Here is an 8,103-nt window from a genome sequence, read left to right as displayed (position 1 = left end):
AATCAATCGTCACCTATAGAAAATCTTATAACTTGAATAAATTTTCAATTGAATATGTAACTTGTACTTGAAATACTCAAATCGCCTATTTTAACTCCTCAAAAACTTAAATTTCTCTTAATTCAAAAATATCAATAATTTCTAAATTCCTCAATATCCACAAAACTTCTCTGACTATAACCTTAAAGTAAATGACCAGATTTTATTTAATAGACTTAATAAAACAATAAAACATTAAAAATAAAATTACATGGTTACTATTCACTTCTGAAACTAAATTGCAAAAATTAAACCTAATACATAATTTAAATCTTTAAAAATATTTTCTGTAAAAATAAAGTTATTAAATTATTAAAACGAGGCCCAAATAAAAGCTTTACAAGGTATCAACTAACGTAAAACACTATCTATTTTCATCAAAACCAAAAGAAGGCTTCTTGCATTAAAAAATAGGTTGCACATTAGAAACTTACAGAGAGAAGGGGGGACGTAGCGGATCTGGGCGACTTCCGACGGCGGCACTACAGAGGGTGGTGGCAGAGCACAGGGAGAGAAAAAGAAACAACAAAAAAAAAGAGTGAATTGACATTCAATATGAAGAGCATGTGAACGAAGACAGTGAGAGAGAAAATGGAGAGCGAGGGAGAAACGAAAGAAGCAAAACAATACTTACAAAGGGGGCATGGTTGACAGAATAATGGCTGGTCAGTGCCACTAGACTACACCGAGCCGCGAGGGTGGAAGCTAGGAGGAAAATAAAATGCTCTATTTTGGTGCATGAAAACATGGGCTCTATGCAATGGTTTTCCCATGAAGAACTGGTGGCTGGGCACTAGCGGTGATGTGAGAATGGAGGCTAATTTCAGACAGTGTGAAATCAGGGAGAATGGCTAGGTTTCGGACGGTGACAGTGAGAATTGAGTGGTGGAGAAAACTGAGGCGGCAACTTGGAGTTTTTCGAGCATAAGGGCTGGTTGTGACGTGCAAGAGAATATATATATATATATATATAGAGAGAGAGAGGATTGAAAACAAAACACTAGATAGGGAGGGAAAAGAGAGACGAGCAACTACAAGCCATGGAAAACGAACTTGATTTAAGTGTGCATCCATGACAAATGGCCGTGCATCACAAAGAATGTGGAGTATTAAACAAGATCTCACGGGCTTGGGTATTAAACGTAGAAGGTTTTACTCTTTTACCTTGAGTTTTGGATTTCGATTAACCTCTAGAATAATCTAACTTGTCCCACTAATTTCCTCGATCCATAAAAAAAAAAAAAAAAAATCTAAAAATATTTAAAGATTTTAACCTACTTAGCAAGCCAAATAAAAATAAAGTCGGAATCTGCCTAACAAAAATTTGGGCCCATAGTCCATGTGAAAGATACTAGTTATTCTCAAATGGGCTTTTCACCCATATAAACTCAACAACTTTAGAAAGTGGTTGAGTGTTAGACCCGGCTGTTACATTCCCTTTATGCTCCATCCAGAAAGATTAACACATGTTGGGAAGTAATTAAAGGTCCATAATAATGCAGCATGTAAGTGAAACATAGATAATGAAGAGGCATCATATGTATTAACTCCATCTTCCCACAAATATTTCAATCCATCAATTAAAGCATGTAGATAGACGTCAATATCATTTCCAAGTGCTTTTGGGCCAAGGATTAGCAACGATAGCATTAGGTATGGATCTTTTATGCATAACCAAGAGGGCAAGTTATAAGATACGGGTATCACTAGGCATATACTGTACGGTTTAGCTATATTGTTAAATGAATTAAAACCATCACTTGCTAAACCAATTCTCACATTACAAGGATCGCAGGCAATCCCAGGATACTGGAGATCAAAACGTTGCTAGACTTTTGAATATGTAGGATGCCTCATGACATTAGCATTGTTGACCCATTCAGAAGCATGCCACCCCATTGCCACGGCAGTCTTACTTGACACAAATAGTTTTTACAACCATGGGACCAAAGGAAAATATTTCAACACTTTGTGTGAAATTTTCTTTTGCTTATTAGTGCTTAACACCCACCTCGGAATGTTGCATTTAGGACAATTGGCTTTATCAAAATGTTCCTTCCAAAAAAGAACACAATCATTCAAACAAGCATCTATCTTGGTGTAATTAAAGCCAAGGACATGTTCCAAGTGGCATGCCTCATTGTATGAGTGAGGGAGAAGAGCATCAAGAAATGCATCTTTCAAGAGCTTAATAACCATGTTAAAGGATTGAACACTCCAACCACCAAGTGTCTTGATATGCGGCAACTTTACAATAAACGATAGCTTTGAAAACTTTAGGCACGCTGGATAGAGTGGACGACGTGCATCTTCTAACAAGTCAACAAAGTTGGCACCTAAACCCCTTTCTGTTACACCATCAGTAGGTATTTGAAAGCCCGTTGAGTGGTTCGTAGAGGCTCCAGCATGAATATCCTCCAATATCTCATCCATATCATCAATGTAGTCATCATTCAAGCTTGCCTCATCACCATCATCTGAGGAACTAACATCCAATACTTCATCCTTACAGTGGAATATCCATGCCTTATAAGAAGGATCAATCCATATGATAAATAAATGCTCCTCGACCACATTTATTGGCTGGAATAACATATTACAGCATCTACGGCAGGGACACCTAATGTTTGCAGTGATAGTGCTAGTCAGAACGAAATGCAAGATCCCCACAAGTTATAAATCTACATGATGATTGGGTATCACTAACTGGACAAAGGGATTAAAGTCAGTACAAGAGTATGGTATTGCCCTGATGACTATTACACATAAGAAAATCTTGGAAATCATTAAAGTTTGTTGTCTGTATGATAAACTTTCCTAAAGATGAATGGTGATAGTACCCTTTCATTTTATGAATAGGGGGTTCATAAATAACCAGGCTGCTTGCTTAAGTCTCTATCTATTTAAGAAAAAAAAAGACAACCAAATGGAAAAGGTCAACTCTAGACATTAATGTCAGTTGTTGTCCCGAACTCTCATATATAATTTGGATGATATCCTACATATATATATAGGACCAATATCAAACTACTAAAAATTGTATGTCAAACCCAAAGAATATAATGTACTGTGTAGGAAATATTAACACTTCAATTGCCAAAATTACAAAAAAAAAAAAAAAATACGACTGGAACGAATGATGCGTGTTTCAAGTCACAAATAGGCCTAAAATAATTCATTACAAAATTATTATCCACCTAGGAAACAGCTTACTAGTGTTATGGTGTGTGTCTTCCCCAACTCTTCGAATTTTAAGAAATTTAAGAAGTTTAAAAGAAAATGCATAAATATATATATTTTTTTATGATTGTCAAGTATAGGATGCTCCCTACACTACAATGTATAAGGTTATTTGCGGTGACAGCAACAATTAGTCACCGCAAATGTACATTCGCAGCTAAAAAAAATTGTTCGAAACTCGCCACAAATTTTGAGCCAAGATATAGGATTAAAGTCAAGTTATAACCCGATCAATCTAGAAAAAAAGTCTAGGGCTTGTATCACATGTCCATCGAGCTAGGTTCCTTATCATCATAGGTTCCCCAACAGATAGATCATATGTTACAATAATTACGCATGGATAAACAATTCCAACATGACCTGGCTATCACTAATTTTCGGGTTTAAAAAACCCTACACTAAGCTCAATCAATTTATGTTTGGAGCCGACAGAGCCATGCCAATTGTTTGGTGCCAATGCCAAGGCAAGTCATTTCAGCTATGTTAACCGAAAGTAACCGTCAATCAACTAAAAAAAAAAAAATTACCAGAAAGAAAGAAACAGCTAACAGTACAAAACAAATTAGTGCGGGAGAGAGTATAATAAAGAAACCTGATTCAATAACTCATTAGTTATGAATTTTCTTTAATATTATGAGTATTATTAATAGATGTTTGGTTTGTAAAAAGAAGAGGGAGGAGTCTCGGAATTAAGTTTTAAATGCTAGGAAGGGCCCCTCCGACCCCCCCTTTGTCTCGTTTTCTATTAACCCATGTCCCTTAGAACATGGGGGAAATTATGGCGGATTCAATCTTCTCACTCACCCAAATTCCCAACCATAAAAGCTCTCGTACAACAACCCGCCCCCCCCAAAAAAAAAAAAAAACTTTCTAGATCTTGAAGCAACAAAACCTTATCACGCCAAAAGTGAGAAGCCACGACCGAAAAGAAAGTAAAAGAAATTCACTTCTATACTATATCATTGCAATCAAATCCAACAACAAAAGCAGCCATGATTTTTGCACTTCCTTTGCCAACACTTGAAAAAAGCAAAAAAAAAAAAAAAAAACTTCCGGCCACTCTTCCCAAGTAAGTACACTACTCTTAACCAACTTCAAATTATAAGAACAATGAAACTATGGAGATTGAATCAGCCAAGTGCGAGTGTTGTGGCCTCAAAGAAGATTGAACCCCAGACTACATAAACGAAGTCAAGGCCAAATTTGATGGCAAATGGCTTTGTGGGCTGTTCTCAGAAGCAGTAAGAGATGAAGTTAGCAGAGGAAAAAAGCCATTCAGAATGGAAGAAGCTTGAAGGCTCACATGTCATTTTGTGGTAAATTAAAATCAAACCCAGTGGTTCAAGTTGCCGATGGGATGAGGCAGATGCTTAGGAGAAGGTCAGGGGATTCATCTTCTTCTCCATCTTCCGGTAAGAAGTATTCAATGCATGTTTGGATGTACATCACAAGTGAGCGATGCATTGTCTTTCTTATTGTACTAATTATTGGAAAGAAGTAGAGCTCTTGCTAGGGAGGGGGGTTTGTATGCCATGTTGATCTTATATATGGTTGGAATAATTAATCATGTTGATAGGTAGCCTTTCATGGCAAGGTTTCAACTTGTATTTGTACAGGGGATTATATCATTTCAGATGGAGGCTGCATCTTGGTTTCACTAGTTCTTGAAATAGCTGTTGATCTTTGGAATATCAACCAACTACTTCATGTCTAAGCCACCCATTGATCTCCATTTCTGTTCCTAAGATAAGCTTGAATATTTCTTTGATCAAAGAACTTATCTACTTGTAATAAGACAGCCCAAAGCTGTGTAACTCATGAAGTTAAAAAATGAATTGGCCTTACAAATATAGGCAAACACCCAACTCATCAAGTGCAAAACAAAGTTTAGTAAGTGTAAATATGCGTGTTTAATAGAATCCTCAACAATAGTAGTGATGGTCTAGAAAATCATATATGATCAATGATAATGATGGTTTTTGGGCAAATACATTCTCTTAAGAAAATAAGATCATTTGTGGAAAGAACTACAGTTTTGTGCCACTCAGGGTCCATGTGAATTGATGGAGTCCTATGAAATGAGTCAAAACATGCTCATTTCACATACTTTTTTTTTGTTTTTTTTGTTTTGGGATGCACTAACAGTCTTAAGGTGTTGTGTCTGATCGGAATCATCAATGCCTCTTATGGCCTGGCATCTGAGATTGGATTCCTGAAAACTGTTGTCAGGAGTGTAATAAAGGCATTAAATTTACGGAGTTCATGTTGCAAGTCTCGACCATAAATCCTAATATGCCTGCAGCCCACATAGGTATTCTATTCAAACATGTCTCAAACACCAAAAATAGAGCATAAATCTATACGCTTAACCATGTTTCTATGATTCTTCAAAGTCTCCAAGCAAAATGCAGGTCCCCGCCATCTTTGAACAAGCATGTTTTAGGCCGTGTTTATATGTCATGTCTACCTAGCAGGGTCTTTGCAACACGCCTTGCTTTAATCGAGAACATTAAAAACATCCTAAAATTGGTTTTGAAAAATATTTTCTTCCTGCCTTCATTATATATTCATCTTGAAGGTCTTATAGAAGTTATATAGGAAGCTAATTAGATTAAATATGATAACCCATAAATTATTGAAAAAAACTCTAGAAGGAAAAATTCTAACCATGTGTGGCAACAATTTCAGTTAACTGAAATGAGAAGTAGAAATTTTTATAATCGTTCGTCTCAAAAGGATCGGATTGCTGAACTACATATCTACTAAGGAAATTGTAATGCCCCATTCCTAGAGGTTCGGAGAGTTACCTTTTATAACCTGATAAACACTTCAATAATTTCTATCATATCTTTCATATCCAAAATTATTTGCAAAGACTCCAAAATCAAACATAAATTCCTCTAATATAATTAACTGCACATATCAATCCATCAATTCCTCAATACAATAATCGAAATAAAATAAATTAACTTCTCCACATGTCTCTATTAACATAACGAGCTAAAATAATACTTAAGTCTTCATAATCATCTAAACATACAATAATCGAATTACTTAATAATTAATCTTCTGACGGCACTAGTACTCCAAGGTACTCGACCACCACTCTTACTTATTCCTACCACATACTCTATTACTGATCATCAGCTATATCCTCAAAGTCATCTGAAAAATGTTATGGAGATAAGGGGGTGAGTTATCAACAACTCAGTAAGCAAAGAAACTATACTGTCATGTGAACATGAGCATTTACAAAGTTAGGAATGCATAACAAAACTTTTACTTTCAAAATGCAGAATCTGAACAATCACTTTGAAAATGCAGACAACAAAACATATTACAAAATAGTAGAGATAAGTTTGCAATAAAACTTTCTTATTCCAAAAATAAACTTGTTGGCATTTCATAAACTGAAACATCATTTTCATATTGCATCAAACTATCATATCAGAACAGATATCATATTTAACTCCTGTGATAGGGTTATAAACTACCGTTACACCCATAGCTGGGCCATATAACCATGTTTCACCCCATGGTAAGATTATAAATCACCATTATACCCATGGTTGGGCTGTATTCCATATTTCACCCTCATGGTAGGTTGTGCCACATTATACCCGTGGTGAGGCCGTATGCCACTATTATACCCATGGTGGGGCCGTATGCCACTATTGTACCCATGGCGAGGTCGTATGCCACTATTATACTCATGGCGGGGTCTTAACAAAATTAGGACAGAAATATCATCAGATACAGATCATATTCAGATGCAAAATCATAAACTCATGCCAAATTTTTTCAGTTTACACATCGTATCAAAACAAAATATTGAGTAGCTTCAGATCATTTCATATATTCAACAAAACTAAGTCAAAGTATCTTTGTCTTAACCATAACAAAACTTTAAAAATATCATTTTTGCTATTTTTACAAAGTTCGGAAATAATATATAAAAATAAGCTCATGTCTACACCATTCATGACAAAACTATTTTCTCTTTCATACAGAGTACATGAGTAATGTCAGGAACAAATAATTGAGGTTGTTTTCCATATTTCTTTTAAAAACAAACATGCATATTTTGAAAAGGAAACCTCATTTTATTTTCCTTTTATGCAAAAATCTAATATAGAAACCCCGCTTACCACAACCTTTGCAGCGCGTTATCTTAGTCTTGAGTCCAACCTCTAACAATACCACAACCTAAGCCAAATAAACATTTCCCAATTCAATGAGTAACCCAAACCAATATGCCTCTACTCTATTTAATTAAAACTCAAACCAGCCCCTTTTAAACCCAAAATCCAACATAAACTCCACCTAAATAGTCACTTTCTCAAACCGTACAGCTTTTAAAATAAAAAAAATAAAAATCACTCTACAATAATACGCCAAGAATAGTCACATAGTAACTCAAACAGCCAACCAATTCCCCCGGCCAACAACTTCATTTACATTAAACACAAAACAACTCCCGACAACCACCTCCAACTCAACAAATCTGTACACAACTCCAACATAGTCACTAAATAAATAAGTAACAATCCCTGACAGCCACATAACTTCATTTAAAAAAAAATATGTCCAGTAAAAAAAATTAAAAATAAAAACACGATAGGAAAAGGATGATAGCAACATTCAAATTTCACAAATGTTAAAGATGTCACACGTTTTGCAAATGGGGAGTGGAACTGAAAAAATTTAAAATCCAACATGAACAAAATAAAATCAAAAGAAGGGATGAAAACTAGTGGGAACAAGTGAGGGGAGTGGGCTTACCGGTGTTGATGTGAGAACACTTAAGAAGTAGTCCCATGTTAT

At 35.5% G+C, this 8,103-nt stretch overlaps 1 pseudogene; it reads left to right on the top strand.

Annotated features, from left to right (window-relative positions):
- Positions 1-4,087: 4,087 nt before the first annotated feature.
- Positions 4,088-4,994, top strand: LOC122306130 (annotated as a pseudogene).
- Positions 4,995-8,103: the final 3,109 nt, after the last annotated feature.

This window comes from Carya illinoinensis, chromosome 4 (genome assembly GCF_018687715.1).
Source record: "Carya illinoinensis cultivar Pawnee chromosome 4, C.illinoinensisPawnee_v1, whole genome shotgun sequence".
Taxonomy (NCBI): domain Eukaryota; kingdom Viridiplantae; phylum Streptophyta; class Magnoliopsida; order Fagales; family Juglandaceae; genus Carya; species Carya illinoinensis.
Note: the sequence above shows the minus strand (reverse complement) of the source record. Positions and strands in the feature narration are given on the sequence as shown.